We start from the raw sequence: 24493 nt of genomic DNA, 5'->3' as shown, positions 1-24493 counted from the left end.
TAATGTCGCCTTCCCAGCAAGAATGTAACTACACTTCTGGTGCTATGCAGTGCGTCTTTAACTGACTTTGAAGTGTTTGAAGCAACATCTGAGGCATATCTCAATAAGTTATCCAGGCATGTCCTTGCAGTTGAGGGAGCTGGTGTTTTTTCAGACCAGAATAAATTCCTCTTTAGATAAGTGAATCTGGCTGCTGGAGGGATGTGTGTGTGTTGGAGGAATGTGTGGGAGGAGGTGTTGAACAATATTAAAATGGAAAATGGGAAAAGATGGAATATGTGTGTTACCCACCTGTGGAGAACTTGTCAAGCTGGAGTATGCTGTGAAGTACATAGATTTTACATGAAAAGTTGGTGAAACCATGTCTCTGGGAATTTAAGGAATTGCACAGCTTTGTTTAAATATAAAATGTGATCAAGGTTAAAGCTTCCTGCGAAAATGACAGCTTTACCAGCAAATGTGTTCCCTTTGTATATGTAATATCTCTGCTTAACTCTCTTACTATGTTTATTTTCATTTCTGCTTTTCTTTGCTTCTGCTTAGCCCTTTGTGCTAATCACTGAGTTTTCTGCCTGGGAATGAATTTAGATTGCCATTTGTGAGGCAGTTTAGACAAACAATTACTTTTTGACATGAGATACATATATCTGTTTCATATAGAATCAAATTTTGCTTACAGTATTACATATTGGGCCCCTCAGTTCCAGAAGGACAGGGAACTGCTGGAGAGAGTCAAGCGTAGGGCAACAAAGATGATGAAGGGAGTGGAGCATCTCCCTTATGAGGAAAGGCTGGGGGAGCTGGGTGTCTTTAGCTTGGAGGAGACTGAGGGGTGACCTCATTAATGTTTATAAATATGTAAAGGGTGAATGTCATGAGGATGGAGCCAGGCTCTTCTCGGGGACAACATATGGTAGGACAAGGGGCAATGGGTATAAACTAACACAGGAGATTTCATTTAAATTTGAGAAGAAACTTCTTCTCAGTGAGGGTGATGGAACACCAAAGCAGGCTGCCCAGGGAGGTTGTGGAGTCTCCTAATCTGGAGACATTCAAAACCCACCTGGACACATTCCTGTGTAACCTCATCTGGGTGTTCCTGCTCCGGCAGGGGGATTGGACTGGATGAGCTTTCGAGGTCCCTTCCAATCCCTGACATTCTGTGATTCTGTGATATATTTTTTTAAACTTCCATGTTTTCTGATGTTTGTTTTTTTTGTTAATACCTGTTAGGTATGGTTTGTTCTCTCCTTAAAAAAGTGGGGGTGTGGTGTAATGGTTTTTTGCTTTGGTTGGGCTTGGATATGTAGGAGATGGCTGTCAGATGGTTGTGTATGCATGTATGCTGTAATTTGTTCGGAATAAAAAGCAAAATTGAAGCATTCTTTCAATCTGGTGTGGAAACGGTTAACGTATGTGATAAATCTTGGCTCCCGGAGGATTTCTGACTTTTGTTCAGTCCTCTTTGAGAAAGAGGAGCAACTTCCACAGAGCTGTCATAGTTTATCTTGGAGCTTAAGACACATCCTACTCCTGGCCCTTGGTGTTGCAGAGTTACTGCGCTTCCAAACTGCTGTGGATCAGGTGTGAGCACAAACACTGCCTTCAGCTGAATTCCAAGTACCTGGTATAGAGTTCATGCTAGCCATGGGACAACACGCAAAGGTGAAATCTCATGGAGCAAAATTAACCCATGAGAAGTAGCTGAATGATCTTGACACCATGTCATGTGGCTGTGGCACGATAGTAGATGTTTGAGAGTCAGTTTTGTGGTGTCCTGGAACAGTGGTTCAAGATATGTAACTATTGACTGAATATCTGGAAGGTAAATGCTGAAGTCTTGGATTATTCAGGACATTTTCAGGAAACTGTGTAATGCTTTATGCAGAAGTGTAGTACAGGGGGAGGTACACAGAAATATAATGACCATGGTACTTGTGTTATCTGTGAATATACAGCTCCAAGGACATAAGTTGTGTTCTGTCCTCTCAAGTTTCCTAATGCATTACAGTTTGTATTATGTAAATTGATATACTTGTGATCATGTCTGAATGCACTCCCATTGAAATGTAAGAAAAGCATTTTTAGGGTATTGTGAGTTAATAGCTAACAGGAAGTGTAAACAAGTTCATTCTTTACACAGATGGGGAAGAAATGACTACCATTTCCTTGGGGTAATTTAAGAGCACTGAATATTATTTTAAAGCCCACCTCAGTTTGGGGCTTTTGCATTTCTGGTTTTGTAACAGATGTTATGTTTATGGTTTATCTTTCTGGAGTGTAAGGTCTCCCACTTAATTCCCTTTCCCCTCTTCCCACAGACACACACTTGTAGTTTCCCTTCAAATGCTACTTGTTTTAATTTATGAACACACTTAACCCTTAGGATGCTGGTTTAGGGATTTGTAAACAGTGTCGGATTAGAACAATATATATATGTAGGGATATTGATCTGCCATGTGCTTTCAGTGCCAGTTTATTTATTTTATAATAAAAACTCTCTAATTCTTACCTGATATGATTTCCTTTTACTCCATTAAGTCCACACCTCTTTAGTTTTACAGACTGAGACAACGATCACTGTGTGTTTTCATGCCAAAGCTTTAGGGAAGTACTTAATTAAAACCTGAATGACAAGAAGTATCTTTTCCCTGAAAATAATTTTCAAAACCATGCTAGATATAAATTGCTCTGCCATCCCTTCCCTCCATAGCCATCAGATGTCCCAGCAGCATCCTTTACAGCTCTTCACCATGAGCACAGCCTCAGGATGCAGCTGACTCAGACTATACGTGTCAGTGCCTGCGAGGCAGGATGGTGAGGTGCAAGGAGGTGTCTGTATGTGTGCACCTGTGGTTTTGGGAGGTTTGATCATTTGGGGGATTAAACATGCGAGGTGAGTTGGAACTGGAAAAAAAAGTGGCTAAACCTTGGTGACAGAACATCTTTAGCTGAACTGCTATGGAGGGAAAGAGCTGTTCCATGTGCTGTAGTGGTCTAGGTAGGAACTTCGCTGCAGCTGGAGTGTCTTCATTCAGTAAGGGCTGAGAGTATATGCAAGTCCTTGCAAGATGATAAATTTTTAAAAAGCCTATTGAAGGAAATGAGACAAACCTGTCTGTAGACGTTTCTCTTTTAACTGCAGTCTATGGAATATTTCCATGTGTCTCTCATGTATACCAACATCCCAGTTTATATAGTCCTACTGTTTAGATCACGCAGGCTCCTGCTGCATTTCCCAGGTCAAACGAGAACCAGGTTAACTTTCCTTAAGCACTTGCTGTTGTGTTTTTGTAACTGGCATGGCTGGTGTATCCTGACATGTCCAAAGCTTGGTTTCTGTGCTTGCACATGGACTGTTTGAACAAAGAGGATTTAAGTTGGAAAGGCAGTGCAGGGTGACATACGTATTGCAAGATGTGTGCTTTCTTTCCAAGGTGCTGTTACCAAAGTATTGCTTGTGCATTTCACCTTGGAAGCAAAAAATTACTTAGCCTTTCATATGTGTGATTGTTGCTAATTTAATTATTCTTTAGCCACATAGGTTTACCAGGCATAAGCAATTTTAAACATGTGATCTGTTGCCTAACATGTACAATGACTAATTGGTGCTTTTCATTTCTCTTCTTGTAGGATGACTCTCGGGTTCCTTAATGTGTTGTCAAATGCTGAAGCATTGAACTAGCTGAATCCTCTGAATTATTTCTGACATTTAAAAAGGCCTAAAGGAAAGTAGAGGACTGGCACCTTGGTTACAACATTTTAAGGTAAGATATGACTTCTTTTGCTGGGGACACAGGGAGTAGGATAGACATGGTACCACAGACTGTCCCAGCCCCAGCTGTAATAAACCACACCAATGTGAAGTCTTAGACTGGAGCCACCCATCAGTGTTTGTTGGTCATGACTAAATTCACTGACTTCAGTAAGGTAAAAATTGATGCAGCAGAGAAACAATGTGGTTTCTTTTCCTAAATCACCAATTCTAGACTCTTAAACACTGATATATGTTTCCATTAGAATGCCTTAATCCTTCATCTATGTATTAATAATGTCTTAGTAGTAAAACAATTTAGTCTTCAGTCCCTAACAGATGTCAGACTGAGACAAATTCTTCACTAGGAAAAATATGGGTTAAGAAGAACTGAGGAGGATAGCTGGAGAAGTGGCCATTCTGCTTTGACTAGAGCTGCTGCTGCCATTGTTTTCATTAATTAATTATGCATATTTTGTACTTGTCTTTTGGATTCATAGCTGAATTGTCTGCTGCTCTATAGTCCTTATTCTATGATTCTATGCTTCTCAGCAGCCCAGTAAACCAGCCACAGACAAGACCAAGGGTGTGTTTGTGCAATGCCCAGTGCCCAGCATGGTCTCCTCTTGCAGAATCATTTTGGTGACCAGAGACTGAGTGTAAGCACCCCAGTGGGACAGGGATATCTAGAAAAGTTGCTGTGCAAAGATACAAATTGAGTTAAGAGCAAAAGCAAAGGCAAGGCCTGAATTAAAACTGTAATAAAAGAAATCTGATGGGCAGTACCCATATAAGGGCTCTCTTTGCTATTCCCTGCTTGAAGTGGCAGCAGAATCCTATTTTTATTTACCGTTTGTGACTGCCACTGCCCACCTTGTTTAGTGCATGGAAATGTGCTGCAGGTTCAGATGAGAGATAAGACACACCAAAAATGGAACTCATCTCTTGAAGAGCAAAGATTTGGTCTCTTGGCTGTTCTGATTATTTAGGATAGCTCACTGCAGATTTATTCTTGTCTCGTGCTGCTTTCACTGCTTTAATCAGTGAAACCAAGCAGTGGGGGACAACTTGTTTGGCTTTTGAATGTGGAGTAAATCTTGTGCTTACAGATGTCGGCTTGAATTGCTGAGAGCTGTTGGGACAGGTGAAGGGCTATTGAATCTAGTGGTCCCAAAGATGCAGGGGTACCAGCTGTTTTTCCCAAACTGCGAAACTCAGTGTGGAAGAACAGATCTCCTGCCTTTCTTCATTACTTTCTGAACTTGCCATTTAGAAGGGCTGTGTGCCTGTGTGTACGTGCGTGTACCCAGACTCCACTGGCTCTCCTTTTGGCTCTCTTGCGTAAAACTCAGTTCAGAGAGGGGGCAGAGGGTGCTGCCGTGCACCTGTGGTGAGCTGCGGTGAGCAGCACGGTTCCAATCAGCCCTTGGCTCTTGCTTGTAGAGTGGTGCATGTCCTTCCTTGCAGGATGCTGTTCTTCGCTTGGCTGTGCCAAGGCTTTCGCTCTTCTGGAGCTTCTTCTTTTCATCAGGAAAAGCATTTGTAGGTGAATTTTGTCTTTTCTGTTTGCAGAGAAGTGCTTTGCACAGGAGGTGGGGGAAAGCAGCCATTACTGTTCCTGGGCCCTCAGGCAAGGCTGTAGCAGACAGGGAGGAGAAATGCTTAGAAAAGGCTAAATAAGGAAACTTATTAGCACTGTGACCAGGTTCGTCCCAGTTGCTGCATGGCTGTGAAGGTGTGCAGCCTCAGCCAAGCATGGTCTTCGAAGTGAAGGGAATGTGTATATGTGCATAGAGATACTCTGAGGTTGCCCTTGCAGGTCCCCAGCCCTGGCATCCTGGTGCACTGCAGGAGGTGCCACTGCACTAGCACAGTGACAGCCCGGGTGGCCAGCAGGCCGTGTGGGTGGCCATGCAAGGTACGGGCTGGGAGAAGAGGGGACGAGGCTGTAAGGAAACACATGCGGACAGAGAGGAAGAGAATGGTTGCAGAAAGGCCGCAAAACCCAGAGCAGACTTGTATCTGCTGTTAAAGAGCCAAAGTAGCAGTGATTGCTGACTGCCTGGCGGCTCCTCAGAAAGCATGGGAGCACCATGTACAGTTGTGAAGAAATGGACAGTAAAGGCAGCTCCCATGTCAGTTCTCCTCACAAGGTTGTAGCTGTGGAGAGGAGCAGGGTGAAGAGATGGGCTTCTCAGGTGTTCTGGATTTGAGTATCCCTCATGTTATACACACATCTTCTTTGCATATCCTTACACCAAGTGGCACAGCACACTGTCCTGCTTGAGTAGTGCTGGGCTGTAACTCGGTGTTACAGAGGAGACCATAGTACAGGCATTAATGGCAATAGCCATCACTGTAGAGAAGCACTACAAGTTAAACATCAGTACACTATGGCTACTAATTTAGCAAGTCTTCAGAGAAGTGGGCTCAGTTTCTCATCCTAAAATACACTGTTTGAAGATTGTCTGCCCATGATTGCATGTAACACAATAACACGTTGTTCTGCATTGGTGCAGATAACTGCTACTTTGAAATACTAGTGTGACCACTGCAGTGCTTTTTGCCTGCGAGTTACGACGGGAGCATCCCACTGGAGCAACACGCTCCATGGAGGGGGCCTGAGAGCATTCTGTGTGTCTCTGAACTTCACCAAATGTGATGTCTGTGCAGGTCATTAGCACAGTGCGCTTGTAATTGGATCACAGGCAATGTAAGATGAGCAACCGACTTACGAAAATTAATTTCCACTTATAAAGCTGAGGTTGCTTCAGTGCGGATTGTCTGGGGTTTCTCAAGGCTGTGTCCTGTAGCCTTGATTTAGCCAAGGGTTTTACTGCAGTCTCATCAGACTTCAAAACAGCAGTTTCACTTTTCAGAGTAGAAACTCAGCCTAATAAATGGAAAAAACCTCCAGCCAGCCCTCTGAAGAAACCTTGTGTTTCTGACAGGTTAAAATACAAATAGCCAGGAGTTGCTTTCCTTAGCTAAGTGTTCAGCTGTAGATTTTTAGCTGTATGCTTATCTTAAAATATTGTATAAAATACACTACTATATCTCAGTATAACTTCATCTGCAATGGTTTCTGCCTTTAGGAGAGAGCGGGCAGATTCTGCTTTCACAGCAGTGAAGCATTTTCACCACGGGCTGGAGCTTGGTTGCTCTGGGACAGGAATGTAGTGAGAAGATTTAACCAAGTCTGACTCTTCACCTTCTTAATTTTCTGAACTCATTGGAGCACTTAAATTAGGATATTACACTAGCTGGCTTCAGAGGTTCATGAGCTACTTGCATCTGCAAAGGTGATCTGATTTTTGAGAAAGCACATCTGTTGCAGCTGAAGTTAAATTATGCTGTACAGTAGCATACACCCTAACTAGAAAATTAAAGGTGTGTACAAATCCAAATACCACTGGTCAGAGTTGATTTTTATTTTTCCTTTCCACTTCTGCACAATGCAGTCGTTTTTATTTGTCTGAATATTTCCACTTGACCAAACTAGGACAGATGTGGCTTAAGTCCTGTTTCTTGCATCCTTCTTGATTTTAGTTGTGGTTGTGCTTAAATCCTCCACAAAGCCATCAAGCTGCCCAGCCATGCTGTGTTACGTCCTCCACATTGTACTTAGGTTGATTTTTCCAGGCAGGGATGTCATTGTGTCATGCCAGTAACCAGAGAGACCCAGAAGGTCCTGCCTGGAGTGGTGCTCTGGCTGTAGAAGGCTGTCACAGAGCTTACACTTGCCAATATTGTTTAGCGGGAAGCTGAGCATTGCAACCGTAGAAGACACAACCCACCTCCTGGTGGTGCTGCCATCCACCTTGTGGCTGGTTACCCCTGACTCCACACCTGGAACTGCTGGATGCACAGACCTGGAGTCTGCACCTTTTTGCTGCTGTTGACCAGCTCTGTGTTCCAAGTTCTTGATGCTTTCCTGCGTTTCAGGCATTCAAGTGCTGGGACTGTTGTGGTAGGAAGAGGTGGGACTGTCCGGAAACAACTGACTCGTGCCATACCATCTTGTGGTTAATTTGGCCTGTGGAAGGGACCCCACCTCTCACTTGTTTACTGGTGCCATAAATGTTGCTGAGGAGATTTCAGTGCGATAACTAGTTCTTTATCTTCATGAAAGACTTTCGTGTGCTCTTCTGATTTATATGACTTGTGAAGGATTAAAAAATAAGTCTATTAATCTTTGGAGCTACTCAAATGTAAACAAAACAGTCTTTGGGTTTTAGCTCTTTTGTTGTCAGAACCTGACCCGTTCAGCACCTTTCAGGTTTTTCAAAGACTGACAGTCAGTTTCTAGTATAGAAAATAAATTTTCTTGCTTCATGTTTTAATCTTAATAAATTCAGGAGTTTGAGTTGTTGCATGTATATATTTTTTATCCTTTTTGCCATTTCTCTACATGTAAGGCAAAAGAATAACTCATCTCTCCTTCTGCTAAATGTACTTTTACTTTTTCAAAGGAGCTGCTTTGTCCACTAGGAACTGTGGCTCAGCATGCTAATAAAACTCACTTTATGCCTTTAAAATGTTTATTCAAAGTGGCCTGGCTGGCTTACAGTAGCTGTGTGGGTGGACTGTCCTTGAGTTTTGTAGACTTAATTTAGTACTACACAATACCCAGTGATGGAAAACAGCTATAAATTGTCTGTGCGCAGCCATGCATTATTGATAAAGGGTAGAATAAGCTCCACAATTTCTTTATTTGATGTTGTTAGTGCAACAGCTGGCTGATTTGTTAAGACTTTTTTCCCCTATTGGCAGTAAAATATCTCTTCATCTTGAACTCTGAATTTCCTCCTGAATTTTGATTTGTGTGGGGGTGAAAGCTTGCTTTTTCTCCAGTGCTACTAAAGCTAGTGAAAATGTTTCCACAGAGTAGAAACAAGCTTCATTTCTGGGACAGCTAAACAAACAGTAAGTTAACTGTATGCAAAAGATAGATCTTTTTTAATCATCACAAATATTTAGAAATGGAATATGAAGCGTAAAGTGTCATAGTAGATTTAGGGAAAAATTCCCATAATATACGTGATTTGGCACATGCTTACAGAAAATGCTTTACAGTGAGTTAGGTGTGCTTTGTAATTTTAGTGTTCCCTCAAAGTTTATGAAAAATCTCGAGAGTCTTAAATTTGTCATGCTTTTTTTTTTCCTGTTGACACATAGATGAGTAGGGAGTCTACTGAATATAATTTGCATATAAAACTGTGCTGTAAACTAAAATGTTCTTTCCCTGTATTTGAACAAAGGTACAATGAGCTGCTCAACACACTGGAAATTAATAAACAGATAAGTAAAAAATAAAACTTGTCAGCAGAACTATCAAAGGCTTAGTCTTCCCAACAAATGTCCGACACTGAAGCTTATTTTAAATTTCTGGGCTGGTAACTTCCTACAGGTTGTTATTCTAATACAGCAGATGAAATACACAATTTGTGGCAAGCAAGTATTGTATTTGAGTATGGAATTGTTTATTTCCCTCTTTTATGTGTGTCAATACATATCCTTTGGTAGAAGTTATGCGAGCCTCTACAGTTAATACAGTTAATCTTCATGAGCCATACTGATGTTTATACTGGTTTCCTCTATTCCACGGAGAATTGCCGTGTATTAGTTCAGTTTTCCGTATATTTATAGCCTTTTAAGTTACGAAGTGAGGTGATTAAACTTGTTGTGTAGTTTCAGTCAGGAGGCAGAAAAAAATTAATAAGGAAAGAACTAACATGATTGACAGAGGCTTGCTGGAGATTTACATGAAGAATAACTCATTCTTGAAAACTTTTTCATTTTCTGATGGAAATTGTGGAGTAAATCAAATACAATGGCTATGAATGATTAAAATGCGAAAGTTAATAATTCGTACTGACTTTGTAAATCTCTAACTCCTTCACTACTAATATAAAATCACTTATCTTAGAGGGGTCTTGGGACTGTGAGGATTTAAATGAAAACTTCAACATCTCGAAGATGACTATTGTGATATTCAAGATCATGAATTTTGTGGCTTGCTTGATGCATAAAAAGCTGTGGTGGAAGGGGAACGGGAGGTTTTCCATAGGCCATCTGATAGTCTGTGATAATTCACTGGATTCACTCAAGTGGCAAGTTTTCCATTAGTCCAAATATTTATGCAATTCTGACCTAATACAGGTGACTAAAAATTCTCCACTGTTTGAAGAGGATACCTTTGATTTGATCTTACAGAAGATACAAACAAGTGGACGTTGACATGACTGATTCTGGTTTTGGAGCAAGTGTGCAGCTGTTTGTGTTTTTGTACAGAAGGACAGAGTTCAGCCACGTTACTACAGTTCTGGCTTTGTTACAGCCTTCTGTTCAGATGGTTTGGGAGTGCGAGAGTGTGTGTGTAGTTTGTTGGGTTTTTTTTCTGAAACAAGTATGAAATACAATTATGAAAATTCCTTGTTCCTGCTCTTTGTCCAAAAGAGCCTCTTTCACTGGCATTGTTAGTGGCTACTGTAATGAGAAACTGTAGGATAAGGAAACACCACAAAATACACAGGGGATGGACTCTCTGCCCCTGGGAGCTCTGCAGGCAGTGCATGGATGAAGTTACTCTCACCTCTTCATTTACTCCCCTGGAAGTCAATCAGAAGTAGTCCAACAAACACACAAAAAAAGAAAACTTTAAAGAAATTGGGCATTTCTTAATTTTCTCAAACTAACAAAATATGCTTTAGTCCAAAAAGGTCAAATGACTTTCAGAAAGTTATATAGACTAGAAATCTACTATGCAAATGACCTGAATATTGCTTGCTACCATCCCAAATTCTTTACCCTTGGGAAAGCAATTGTGGAGGAGCCCCTGAGAGTGGGATGGATGAGATGGTAAGAGATAGCTTCACATGACTGATCTCTGCAGGCCATGTTCAAAATACAGAGATAGATGCAGCAAAATCTTCTTCCTATCCCCTGTAAGTATGGCTCTTAAAAATATGAGGAAAACAAATGGTACAAAATTAGTGTTTGATACATACAGCTGGCCCAGGTGTTGCAGGAAGGGCATAATGCAAAAGGACTTGAAAGTAGTTGATTTTAAAAAGAAAGTTTCACCAAGGGAAAGCACAGCGGCAGTTCCTTGCAGTCAGTATAAATGCAAAGTGGTACGGAAGAGTGAGGCAAGTGGTTTTAGCTTGTGAACAAAAGTTATCTGACAGCTTTCCATTACTTTCCAGTTCCTCTCAACTGCATCAAAATATATGATGTTAAATTTGTTTTTCTTCCAGTATTGGAATTAAGGGGGGTGTGTGTGTGTGTGCGAGACACCCTTCAATTATTTTTGAAAGGTACTGCCTAAAATATTCTCATTTTGAAAGCATGGGGCAGGAGGGTAAAATGTGTGTGGTCGCATCCATCCCCACCCAGGTGTAACACCAAGTGTTTGGTCTATAACAAGTTGCAGCATGTCCTGTTATAAGAAAATTCAGCTTTCCATTATCCCTTGTCTTGGTGCAAAAAGATGTATAAAACTTGTTTGGGTGGGACAAACTTTTTGATCAGTGCTGCAAAACCTGTCTTGCTTTTAACACAGATGCCTTGTGCTTGGATTACCTCACCTTTGAAATCTGCAGCCCATTGCCACATAGCCAGGTGAAGCCTTGGGTGGGATTAGTGCTTATTGCAGAACGTGGCTCAGCCCAGCTGCAGTACCAACACCGGTTCTGCCAGCTAGGCTGCAGGACATGCTCGTCCTGTGCAAAACAAATACATCATCATGGCCAAAGTTTTTTTGTCTTCTCCTTTTTGTTGTTACACAATATTGCCTTCCACTAATTTGAAAGAGATGGGGAGGATAATGAATTACGTGCTGATTTTAGCAAATTATCTTTGATAATAATGCTGTTACCTGTTCTGAGGGGTTCTGCAGTGACAGAAACTGATTCTTAATGACACCATCTAATGGATTCACTGGATACCCAGCCCAAACTAACTTTAACCTGCAAAAGTAATGAATTTTCTGAAAAACTTGCTTTAAGTAGAGCTATGTCCTTGCCTAGTGTCAGTAACCATGATAACTAATCACGCCTTGTCCTTCTAGAGGCTTCTATTGATTATCTTTCCATAATTCAGTTGGTAAGTCCTTTTCTGCAAAAGGCAGAACACTTTAACCCTCTTCTCCCAACAACCATTTCGCTGGCAACTCTCTTGCAGTTTCTATGAAATGTGATGTGCCGAGGTGCATCACCTATCTGCTATCTATAGCACATATAGCCTCAGGGTGCTTTCCTGTTCTCCTCCTCCCTTCCATGCTGCTCTTAATGATGCTCAGGGATGGGTGCACAGATTTTCCCAGTACGCATCAACGCAGACATGGCTAAGCTGTATGCAATATAAATAAATGTTGTTAGAAACGTCAGAAGAATTGCTGGGTAGGTAGAAACTGAGCTATGTTGCTTGGGAAAATGGTTGCACCTCCAACTAATTACAAAATAATCGGACAGGCAGTTATGTGTTGCCTCACTGCAAGCTTTAAGTATCTGAAAGATGATCTAGTTTTTAGTGCTGAAGTTTGCTTTGAAATGGAAAATTGAGTATATAAGGTTTAGATCCAGCATGATCCTAAGCTGTTTTTCAAGGTTCCTCACCCTTCTGTCTCATTTAATGAAGGATATTATTGCGCACCTGGAATACTGTGCTATAAAAATGCAGAATTTTGTTTATAATGTTTATATTGTTTTGTTTGTATTGTTTTGTGTATTTTATGCTAGACAAGTTATATTCCTGAAAGCTTTCTGCAGTGTGCCTATAAAAAAGGCAGCGCTGGAAGGTGAGGTTAAAAAATACAGAATAGGCTGGAGAACTAACTCCATTTTAAGGGGCCATCATGAATGATAGGGCTTGATGTGTCTTAAACCCAAGGAACTTCCCTCCTGCAATAGTTCAGAGGTAAGTACAACTTGCAGGCAGTCACCACCTTGATGTGGAGCCTGTTGTTTGCTTTGGAGTGAAATCACAAGTGACTTTAGCAGGTTTTGTTCCAGCTTTCTCTGCTTTCTTTGCCTTGGCCTAAAGCGTTTTGACGTCTTTTGCTGCCTTGCTTCCACACAGCGGCATCTGATGGGGGACTGCAGCTGCCTCTGTGGAGATGCATCAGCAAAGATAAGTTGCCTTCCCTGAAAAAAGAAGGATGCAAGGGAGAGATGCATGCTATTGCTGCCCAAAGATCAGCGTGAAGGTTCCGATGCTGCTGGTGAAATCACGAGCATGCAAGACAGATTTAGGCACAGGAGTTGTTACAGCTGAATGTAGCTGTCAGTCTTTAGAGTGTAAAAGGAAGATTTGTCATTGACTTTCCTGAAAGGCTAATAGCTACCATGCTTGAAATACTCCTCAAAAGCCTCAAAATTAATTGTCTGGAAAGTAAATATGTAGTGTTGCATTTTTATTCCTTTTTTTTTGTTTAATTTTCTGCACTGATTTTTAAACTTCAGAGTAACGTTAAAAGGGTCAGTGGAAAAGCCATTTTCAGAGTTGCTGGAATGTGTCCATGATTCTCAAAGGGTAAAATAGTTCCTATGTTAAATTCAAAACAGTGGCAAGATCTGTCCTCAGCAAAGGATGGATTAGTGCTTGTTTTGGCCAAATTAAAAATTGTAGGAAAGAAGTAAAATGTTTTCTGCAAGGTTGTCCTTTGCTTGTGAGTAATGCTAGCATCCCAAACTTGTTGCTCGGTCACACCACTTCTATTTAGCTGCTCCCTTTGTTTTGCTCCAAATTCTACAGTATAAAATTTAGTACCAACATCCCTCTGCTTTAAAAGGAAAAAAAAATGTCTTTCAGCAGGATTCTTCATGTTTTAAAGAGAAACAGGCAAGCCAGGAGACTGCCTTTCAAAGTCAGTAATTGATGTGATTTCTGTTCAGGGAGGAGTTTGGCTTGTTTAGTGTAACTTTGCAGCAGAAATATGCATCTCATTATTTTATGTGTCTATATTTATTTAACTTTTGGCTGTGCGTTTTAAGGTGCCTGTAAAATTCCTTTTGGTCGTGGCTGAGATCAGGCTAAGCAGGTAAGCATAGTTTTAAATGCATAATAGTGTGGCTTGGCTGAGGTTGGTTAATTTGGCTTGGCTTTTAATTGAAAATGCATAGAAATAAGTATCGGTAATTTACTTAAAACTTATCTCCTTTTGGAGAGCACAAGCAATTTTTAATCATGTTAAAAAGAAGGGGGTGTTACTGAGATGTTTTGTCCTTTGCTAAGTATCTTAAACAATTCATGATCAGTGGTCACTGAGTAATTGGGCTGTGCTGGAAATAGGTTTTCTCTTCAGATACCTAAGGAAAAAAGTGCTCAGAAGGAATTTTGAAGGCAAAGGAGTCGTACAAATACAGGAGAACTTTGGGGCGTGTATGGGCAATGAACTGTGGTCTAAAGGAGTTGAGAGACGAAAAAGCAGCTTTCTGCTGCTGATTCACTCTACAGCCTTGAACATCTTCTCTGTATCAGGTTTCCCCTCATAAGAACAGTATCTGCTTAACTCGTGCTAGCCCTGCATTAGCTGTGGTGCTAACCTGCCTCCTCAGTGTTTTTTGAACACATAAAGTGACTTAAATATTAATTATGTAGAGATTTATGCATGTACTTTAGAGATGGGTAATTGGGTATTTTTGGTTGGTTGGTTGATTTTTTGTTTTGTTTTGTCTTTTTTTTTGTTTGTTTTGTTTTTGTTTGTTTGTGGTTTGCTTTATTTTGTTTTTTTAAATTTTCAGATTGCTAATGTATTAAGCAACAAAAGCTATAAGGCCCAGATTTGAAAGGAATATAATACACATTATTTCAGATATAAAAAAACTTCAGAGGGTGACTTTCATGCTCCCTCTTGTGTAGGTAATTAAGGGTTGCCTAACGTAGTACTACAACACCTTCTATGCTTGGGTAGGGCACTTCTGAAAAGGCTCTCTGGGAGCGATGGTACAGATAATTCATTTACGTCTGTTACGAGCTGATGATAGCAGTTGTTATCCAGAGAATTCTGGACTTTGAAACTTCATCTCTGAATGCATGTGCCCTTCATATAGCAATAATGAATATACAGGCAGGACCACATAGAAAGGTAATGTTAGAGCCTGTAAAAAAGAGGACAGGTGTGGAGGAAGGGTATGCAGGAGATAACAGGACTTCAGAGGAGATTGCGAGCCACAGTACTGTTCCACTTGTGAAGATTTCTCTGATGCGGTGCAAGGCTGATGATGCTGTATGGATCATCATGGAAAACCAGCCTTGTGGGTAGTGTGGGGGTAGTTTTCTATTTTTCTTTACAGAAATAGAAGCTTGAACATACTGACTATTTCAGCAGAAACTAGCTTGTAAAGAGGCTGAGAAGAAAGAGATTAAGGATCTAAAAATTAAAAGTCCGTGTAGCATATTAAGCCCAATGAACGTGGAACAGGTCATAGTCCATTAATCTCCCATTCTGGTGATTTTTTTTGGGGAAAAAAGGTCAAAAGTAGTTTCCAGTATCACTCTGTGCATAGGGGGTGACTTCCCCCCATGTTTCTCTTAAGGATTTATTTAATGGGTTTTTTTTTCCCTGCCCTTTGCTCTACAGAACAGTTCTCAGACAAAGCGGGAGAAACAGGTTAATTTTTTACTGACTAGGTATGCAGGTCATCATAAGTTTTAGGGGAAAAAAAAGAAATGGAACGAGGAAGCAGAGTGATGTTATGTTTCGCATGAGGTACTAGTGGTGGGGAAGACACCTCCTCAGACAGGGAATGGCTGTCCCTAATCAGGCGAGGGAGGAACGGGGAAAAAGTGTGCAAAATAATGAAAGTTATGCAGTTTGTCACTAGTTTGTAAATCCCAACTATAAGTTACGATAGTTTCTTCGTAGTAATGATGTGGTTAAAAATAGTTTATAGTAGGGAATGTGTTGATATTCAGTTAATCTGTGCAGCCTACAGCTGGTTTTGTATTTGTAAACCTCAATGAATTCAATGGTTGGGCTAGAGGGATGAATCACTTTGCAGAAACAAAATGCTTAATTGAGAACATCAGAACTTTGCAGTGGGTTTTATTTGTCATTTTGCTGCAGATGGGATAATTTAGGTTAAAAAAAAAGAGTAAAATATTTATGTTCCTTAAATATTTCTTCTGTGTTTTTTGTTTGTTTGTTTTCTGTGTATTCTGTAATATGTTTTCTCTGTGTTTTCCTCCACTGAGTGCTCTGGAAAGGCCTTCTGATTCAATTTTTAAAGCAAGAACATTGCTGCAGCACCATATTTTGCCAGTGTTCCCTGTAGAGCGGTGAGAAGGGGCGGCCATAAAGTGGATTAACAAGTTAAAGTAGTTGTCATTCAGAAAATTGTGTTAGTACCCTATGTCTCTTAGTGCATGGTATCATAAAACAGCTGCAGGAAAGCAATTGCTTGGCATTAGCATATAACAAAAGTTTTGCTGCGTTGGTCCTGTGTGGAATTGTCTCCTCATGGCTCCGTCAGGGTGTTTACCGAGCACACTGCAAAGACTGATTTTGGAGGTCGGCCTTGGCTGTGAGCTTCTCGCTGGGAAGGGGCTGGGTGACCTCGACTGACGGTACCTTAGCAGATGGCCAGTGATTCATGATCCTTGCAAGGCTGTTTCGCATTCTTGAACTTATTAATGAGGCCTAACAGCTGTATATCCAACCCTACTGACAACCTTGTAGTCACCGAGGTTATAAAACACGCACCTTTCTTTAGCAATGGGTTTAAAAACTAAAGTGGGGCTTGCTTTCCCTGCAAATATTTAATGTATGTTTAGAGTCATGTTTTTGGACAGAGTAGGTATTGCTGTTACCGAGTGACAGATTTTGGTGCAGGAAACACATGTTCACATTGCTCTGTGGTTTTGGAAGAAGAACTTGGGGTGGGGGATAACAGAAAGAGGGGAATACTAGAAAAAAAAAAAATATTATTTAGGAAAAATGGAGAAAGCGGGTGTGTGTGATTTCTGCATGCAGAGGGCTCCCCTTCAGCTGATTCTTCATCAGCCGAAGGACCCAAGCTTCCCAGTTTGGGTCAAGGCTGGACAGCTGTGCTCTGGAGAGACAAGGAGGGGAGGAGAAATGCATGGTTCAGAAAGCAAACAATGCTAATTCAACGTGCCAGCCAGCAGAAAACTAACCTGACAAAATAAAGATTTCTACTGTGTTAGTGAAATGAATCAATTGAGTAAGACTCAGAGTGCGAGCCTGCATAAGAAATGGGACAGAACTGCATGGGAATGGTAATTTATCTTAATTGTTTTCTGTTTTGACATTCACTGTGTTGTTCTTCACAGTGAGGAATTCAGGGAAATGCTGCATGCTGGGTTTCAGTGTGTGGTTGCGAAAGCCAATTTAATTCTTAGGCAATGGAGAGTGAAATGTAAAATTATTCTGTTTCATTTTAGGAGGCAGTAGCTGTTCATGCTTCAGTCTGTAAACATAGTCTCTAAGAGAGAAGACTTTTAGGCATGTCCAAGATCATGGGTTCATTCTTTTGTTCATTTGTTGTAACCAATAAAAGCTGTTTTCGTCTGACTACTGTTATTCATGGGCATCTCTGACTTTCTTTCCTCCTGTGATCAGAAAACGTTAGAATCCCTGCAGACGTTTTTTGGGCATTTCTGTCTGGGATACTAATAGCTATTATGATATTCTGATTGCTTTCCATCCTCTCTTGGGAAGCCAGGTGCTATTTTGTTTTTGACTTTAACACTGCGTGTATAAAAATGAGCATGATTAGAATGAAAAACAACTTTTTACCAGCAAACCATTAGTATGCTGTTGTCGCTTTAACAAAATAAACCAATGCAAATAGACTCTGCATGAGTCTATTTTCCAAAGTGGTAAATTGTTATGGAATTCAGGTGATTTTGGGGTCACGGTTCCCCAAGTTCGGAACCCGATGACAGCTCTGCAGGAGCAGGGCTTTGTCCTGTGTCTACTGTGTGAAGATGATCATTTGGAGGGTAGGAGTTGTGCTGGAGGTGGATGCGTCTGGCAGTGTCCATTAGGTGGCTCTCGTTTATGGTACGTATATTTTAAACTATATGCAGGCTAACTTTAAAGGACATTAGCTGTCTTTGTGTCCTCTCACACAGTTAGAACAAATCAAGAGGCCATAAATTCAGAGTCTCAAAAGCTGGCAGCCTTTGGTATCCTGAAGAGCTCTGCAAATATTGCCCTATCTCTGCTTGCTTCTGTTATTTATAAACTGTTCTCTGTTGCACGCTCTACAAGTGAGATTAAAAAATTGAGATAGCACTGCAGTCTGTTACAAGACACTGGAAAGTGATTATGCTGTTTCATTATGAAAAGTGTCCTTTTCAGAAGAAGTTGAAAACGTGATGAAAGCGCTAATGGGAGTTATGACTCCTTCCAGTGTGGAGCAAGGCTACTGCAAAATTGAAGCTGCTTTCTTGTTTGCTCTTTAAATCTGGTAGAAAGATGAGGTGGTGCTGTTCAAAGCAGTGGGTGATACTCATGCCTTTGAATAGGCAGACAGACTAATCTGTCCCTTTCTGTTCCTTGGGCAATTAATCCTGGAGAAAAATGATTACAATTCAAATACGTGATAACTGCCATTTGCATGGTTATGTGCTTTGGCCAGGGTGGCTAGGCTGATTTTCAGATGCTGTCCTCCATGCAAAGCAAGCACTGCCGAATCTGCCTGTCACGATGCAGTGGGTACTGCCATGGGGGCTGCCCTGGAGATTTGTGGGAGAGGGGAATAATACCAAGGCTGTATGTGATAGTCTCCTGCCCCTGAAGCTGCAGCAGTATGGCAGAGCCACAGGCTTGCTTTCTGCGTCTTGCAGATCCCTTCACAGACTGGGTATCTGTGGGAGCCCGAGGAGAAGCCTTGGAAGCATTGACTTGCCTTGATTGTGCTTTGCAAACAGGACAAACAAAGCTTTTTGGGGGACAGTGGAGAGAGGAATGGCAGAGTTTTTCTGCTGGTTCCTCACTGTCACCTTGAGAACAGGCACAAGGAAGAGTGGGTGGGAGATCTGGCCATCAAAGAGGGGCACCCTGTTTGTACCTCTTGGATTTAGTTGGATTAAGCCATCTCCAGAGAGTGCAGCTCAGTGACCTCCCTGCATGAACACACCGACCCATCTGCATGCCTGTGCGTGGGCTGGGTCGGGGGACTAAATGGGCATAAAACCAGCACTAGAGGGAAAAAACCCACATCATCTTCTAGCTCTTTGTGTGTCTCATCAGCTTACCGTGAGGCACCCAGCGAACAGGCAGGCCTGGGCAGAGTGGTGGGGTTGGAACTATTTCTCCTTCTAGCAGCCGGCGGTGAGATCAGCTGAGGTGTGTGGCAGAAGTCCTGGCTTGAGGGTGGCTGCTGGCCCCTGCGAGGGGACTCCTTGCTGTCTGCTCTGCTCTCCTGTGTTTTCCAGGGAGCAGAGATGGTGGTTTCCCTGGTGACTCACCTGCCCGCGCACAGGCCACGCTTCTCGAAGGAAGAAGTCTGAAAGGAAACAAGGACCTTTTGCCTTTTCAGCCAAATTGTATCAAATGGCTTCCCAAAAGGAGGTAGGGCTGCTGGCTTGGCTTTCTGTAAGGAAGGACATAAGTTTTAGAGAAACTGAGATCCTGAGAATTGTGTATCTGTGGCAATGTAGAGGCAAACTACAAGTAAGGGTGTTATTTATCATGGAGTTTGGTGCCTTACCAAGAGGTGGTATGCAAATAAACGTAACTAGTGTTTTTATTTCAGCAAATGTACACATTTTGTACCAGATCTGGTATACATGATACTCCATGTATCTGCTATGACAGTACAGACGGATGCACATTCTCTGCAGCACTGCCAGAATGGTTTAATTGCTGAAAGGCAGCTTGTGTACTTTGTCCTTATTTGATAGCGTACATAGGATATACAGAAGTATAGTAAGAGTTTGCTGTACAGTTTCAGTCACTGCAGGTTGGTAATTGACAACTGTTCCACTGCTGGGGTGTTCTTTTGTGATGAGACTGTAGACTTAATCCCAACAGTGTTATACTTTATGCTAGAGAGTGTTTTCATAAAACTTTGTTACAGGCTTGTCACCAGATGCATATAATGTATGAAAGAAACAGAACACCATAGTGATCACAGGCAAATTAGTCTGAACTGTCTGATCAGGAAAGACAATTTGGCAGCTTTAATGTGCTTGGGTAAGTTGAAACTCATGGTTTCTTCCGTGTTTGCTGCAGACTTTGTCCTTAAAAAAGAAAATGATCCTCATGGTGCTGTTCTAGGTTTTAGATCACAGCAATGACATATGTCAGAGAAACCTCCTTCTACCTTACTTTTTTTATATTAGGTTTTGCATATAATTGTATGTCCAGGTTTCAAGTAACGAGAAGGTTAGAAGTTGCAAGCAGTGTCTCTGAGTGTCTATATTGGCTTCTTGATTAATTCTGTCGGTCTTTCTGTTGTCTCCTGATATATATGCGTAAAAACACAACTTGCTTCCAAAATAGTCACAAGTTTTGAAAGTTGGCTGTGGGGTTTCAGAACCGTGGTTCCCTTCACGCTGAAAGCATTAAAGGCGGTTGATATATAGTGGGACGGTTCCCAGGGCTTCTGAGCCATCCATATCAACACTGCTAAAAATGTTCTTGGGGAACAGGGAAAGGGTGTGCGCCTTGGCATTCGTTTATGCACCAGTGAGGCTACAGCTGGGAAGCAGAAGCAAGTCAGGGGTGTGCTGTGGTACCTCCGCTCAGCCCAGGAGTGACTGAGCGGGCTGGACCCCATCCCTGGAGTTACACAAAGCCCTCTCTGGCACAATAGCTCTGCAGAGCTGGCGCCGTCGTGCTGCTTCAATTCCCCTCCTAATTCTTGGTGCCTTCAGAGCTCCGGACAAGGGCATGACTCGATTGAGCATGACAGCCATTCACTGGTAGGCACTTTGAATGCTGTGTCATCCTTAAGTCCCTTCAGCGCTTGCCTGCGGAGTAATTCTGGAAACCCGAGGAGAGGAAGTGTGGGTTTTTCTTTTCTCTGTGCAGTACTTTCTGTTAAGCACCGTGTCGTTATGAACGTAGCAATTCATGGTTGCTCCATGGGCACTCGGCCTCCTTTGGATGTGGTGTGGCACAGCCTATGCTCTTGTGCTCAGCAGCATCCTCTCAGTGCAGTGTTACCCCAGGGGTGCTCCACACACCCTCCTTTTTGTCACCCGAGTGTTTCTTACACCTCTCAGCAGTGTCTGTTTTACTGAGTGGAGTGTCCCTGATCAGTGTTCCCAAAATGTGCTGAACGAATGAGTCTGAGGAAAGATATTCCATGTGAACCAGTCTATTAGCTGTCAGATGCCCTGATGCCATGTGGAAATAGGATTGTTCTTAGTCTAGACTACTAACCTAGACTGCATTTGATTGTTTAAAAAAAAACCAAACAAAACAGTTAGTATTGCACAGTGTTAATACTACACAAATTGTTATGCATTGGCTTCAATATAATATGCAAGATAATTATTCTGAGGATTTGGATGTGGCTTATTAATCGAAGTCTCCTGCTAGCCTCCCTGTCTCCTAGTACAGAAACCACAAGGGGCAAGCTGTGCAGAATGGTGAGTAGTTGGGTTTCATATGCTTGTACAGTAAGTGCAGTTACTGGAAACCAGATATTTGCCCGTGGCATTTGTGACAAGGACACAACTGATGTCAGGATGAGGATCACCCACTGTGCTCCCCAGTCTGCTGCCTGATGCCCCTCTGCCTACAGAGCTGAACTGCGGGCAGCTAAACAGCTGGGAAACGAGCAGCCCTGTGTCCCCAAGGGCTTGTGACAAGTCTCCAGGGAGGACTGTGCATGATGACGACCACCATGGGTCAGCGGGCTGCAGCACCTCCCTAACCCAGCCAGCTTTGGTTGTGAGGCCAGAGGGTTTCAGCATATTGAAGGTGATGCAGTTTGGGATTCATGCTTTATTCCTGTTAAACCGGCGTGAAGTGTCTTTTAAGAAATACATTAAGAGTATTTGCTTTTTCAATGTTTTAATATTTTGGGGAAAAAACTGCTCCAGAGGCTCAGCTTTACTTTTAGGGCTCTGCAAGTTCTGGGACATGTAGTAGGTGGCTCAAGAGAGAAGGTGGTGCTGTGTGGAGTAATCCTCAAGATATACAACTTAAAGTGAGGAGGAAAAACCAAGAAAAAACAAAGCAATCTCCAGAGGTTCCCAGGAGTTTCTGTGACAGTTGTGAGGGAGAACAGCCATAGCAGTTTGGCAGCAAGCACCTCTGTTTTTCTCAAGAGTCAGGCTGCTTTAGGACTCAGCTATCAGATAATATCTCTGTAAATGCATGAGTATGCCCTGAAGGTTGTTCTCTCTCTCTCTCTGTTCAACAGGATGGCCTCCTTTGCAAACACTGTTTTTCATAACATGCTGTGTATATAAATAAATCATGCTAATTAGAAAGGTGAGCAGATTTTCCCCTCCATCTGAGAATAACAAATTTTCAGCACAGCATGCTACCGGTGTGAAAAGGACCTTCTTTTTTCCTAGCTGGTAATAATCCCTAGATTTGCTAGGTTTCTCTCAAGAAATGTGTACCTTACATTAGGCATTCCTTAGCAAAATGCCTTATTTGTAGACAACACCCTCACAAACAAGTTCTGTTTGTGGGCACTCTCGCACAACCTGAATGGAGAGCTAGTCAAATATTTCCATGCCTTTGAAATTTAGTTAGCAATTCTGGATAAGTTTTGGCATGTGTCTGTGGAGATAGCACACAGAGCTTGTGCCTCCTTTGAAATGTCGTTCCAAATCACTTGGGAATGCTAAGTGTTTATTTTAAAAAAGAAAACCAGAAAGCCAGCTGTCTGGAAAGCTTTAAGAGAAGCGCAAGTTTGCTACACCATACCTGGACTCTTTCTACAGTTGTGGAGATTAGCACACATTTGTCTGTAAAGAGATGGGGTTAAACACTTAAAATTGACACAGTCACTTCCAGCCACTTATGTTAATGCTGCTACTAGTGGAAGAAACAATCTGAATTGCTGCTTTTCCTCTGTCACTTTATTTTATTTATGGAGGTGTGGCTGTATTGAATTTGGTCAAGGTCCACAAGGTTCAGTTAGTTCTTAGGTGGTGACTAGAGGAAAGTGCCCAAGGAATATGAATGAGAACAGGGTAGGCACATAATGCATTCCCAGAATATACCACCAACCTCCAGCAATTTGTGGTCCAGAGCTTTCTCCAGCCACAGGTTATTTCTTTGTTTCAGTAGCATTTGGTGGACAAATATATAGTGATTTTCTTCCCTCCAGAGTTTTTAAATACGTGTAGACTTCTAGCACAGTCAGCATCCTGTGGCAAGGAGTTTCATGGGTTACTTACGTTGTATTAATGCACCTCACTTTTACTTTCTCTTTTTATCTTGCCTGACGTCCCCTAGTTTTCACAAACTTCAGAAACATTTGTTCCCTGTTCTTATTTTTCAAGCCACATATTTAATATACATTTTTATTAATGGAAGTTTCAATTTTCTCTGATTACACCAGTTAAAAACCCCAAACAAATAAGAAAACTTTAAAATGGGGCAGGGTGCTGGTATTTATTGTACAGAATTTTTCCTGCCCAGTCTTGTGTTGATAGCTGAATACTGTGAAAAATACCTGGTTTTCCTTGCTATTGCCAGAGGCTTGTTGTTAAACTGGTAAAAATATGACCCTGGAACTTTTAAATTTATTTATTTTGTCTTCCATTTTGAAGTCTTTTGAGTATTTCTAGCCCTGAACAGGGAGAGGAGAGCAGGAATCAAGGAGATCCTGTTCTGTTTGTGCATACGTTAGCAGAGATGAGGGGTTTTACATATTTAACAAAGACTTGCTTCTTTTTTCATAGCATTTGATAGTCATTGCTTTAGTGTGAGAGAGGAGGAAACAATCTCTGCCAGTGAAATTCTTCTCCTTCCTTGCCACTCAGGTTTGGTCTCTTGATTGCCATGATATCATCAGTGTCACTGCTCATCAGCTCTGCCCTCGGATGGTGACACATGAATTGCCAGTGTTGGTGAGCTGGCCAAGGTGTTGCCAAGTCCTCTCCCTCCCTCCAAGCTTTATAGCTGATCACCTTTACAGCAGGAGTTGTTGGCAGGGTAAAGGAGTGTGTTTGGTACTTGAGTGACCCAGTGCTGTCTCTCTGGGTTGTGGCCACTGATGGGCTGCAGCTAGCCTGGACCCAGCTATGGCAGAGGAGAGCTGCAGGTCAAGGTGATACCTCCTAACTTCACAGTACCAGCTGGCCACTGTGGCTTTGGGAGAGGCTGTAAGAGATGACCACCATGGCCTCTGGAGCTGGCACAACAGGTGGTGGCCACTTTTGGGAGGCTGACACTGTCATCTTACTTGCCACAGTGTCTTCCAGACTGAGCCATTAGACTTCTCCCCCATGACTTTTTGCTAAGTTGGGAAAGGTGAATATTTTTTCAGTTGTTGTTTTTTTAAGATGCTGAAGGACAGCAGAAGGGTAGACAGAAGTGACTGCTGCCTTGTGCGCCTGCAGCAAGGTGGCTGGACTTACCAGGCAGCTGTACTGTGCTGTGCACCAGATTACTTTTCTCTGCAGTGCTGTCCACTCCCCTGAACTCCTTCCTATCACCAAGCAAAAAAAGCATTCTAATTCCACTTGAAAGAAAGGTGTCAGATTGGGATATGTCTGCTGGTGGCTGATCTAGCCTCTCAGGGCTGTTTAGTAGTATGGGTGAACTAAGTGGTGCAGGAAACAACTTCCCAT

The 24493-nt window shown here is 42.0% G+C and overlaps 1 protein-coding gene across 6 annotated transcripts in view; it reads left to right on the top strand.

The window, feature by feature from the left end:
• The window catches only part of KANK1 (KN motif and ankyrin repeat domains 1), a 128786-nt gene that overhangs the window by 29392 nt on the left and 74901 nt on the right, over window positions 1-24493 (top strand). For 5 of the 6 annotated variants that reach the window (XM_065047257.1, XM_065047259.1, XM_065047260.1 and 2 more), the window contains one exon: window positions 3634-3767. The gene's annotated coding sequence lies outside the window, so the exon portion shown is untranslated. Of the gene's footprint in view, window positions 1-3633; window positions 3768-19156; window positions 19299-24493 lie in introns of those variants that run through there. The other variant, XM_021294091.2, reaches the window with a different exon arrangement.

This window comes from Columba livia, chromosome Z (genome assembly GCF_036013475.1).
Source record: "Columba livia isolate bColLiv1 breed racing homer chromosome Z, bColLiv1.pat.W.v2, whole genome shotgun sequence".
NCBI classification, from domain to species: Eukaryota; Metazoa; Chordata; class Aves; order Columbiformes; family Columbidae; genus Columba; species Columba livia.
This window is presented reverse-complemented; position numbering and strand designations above follow the sequence as displayed.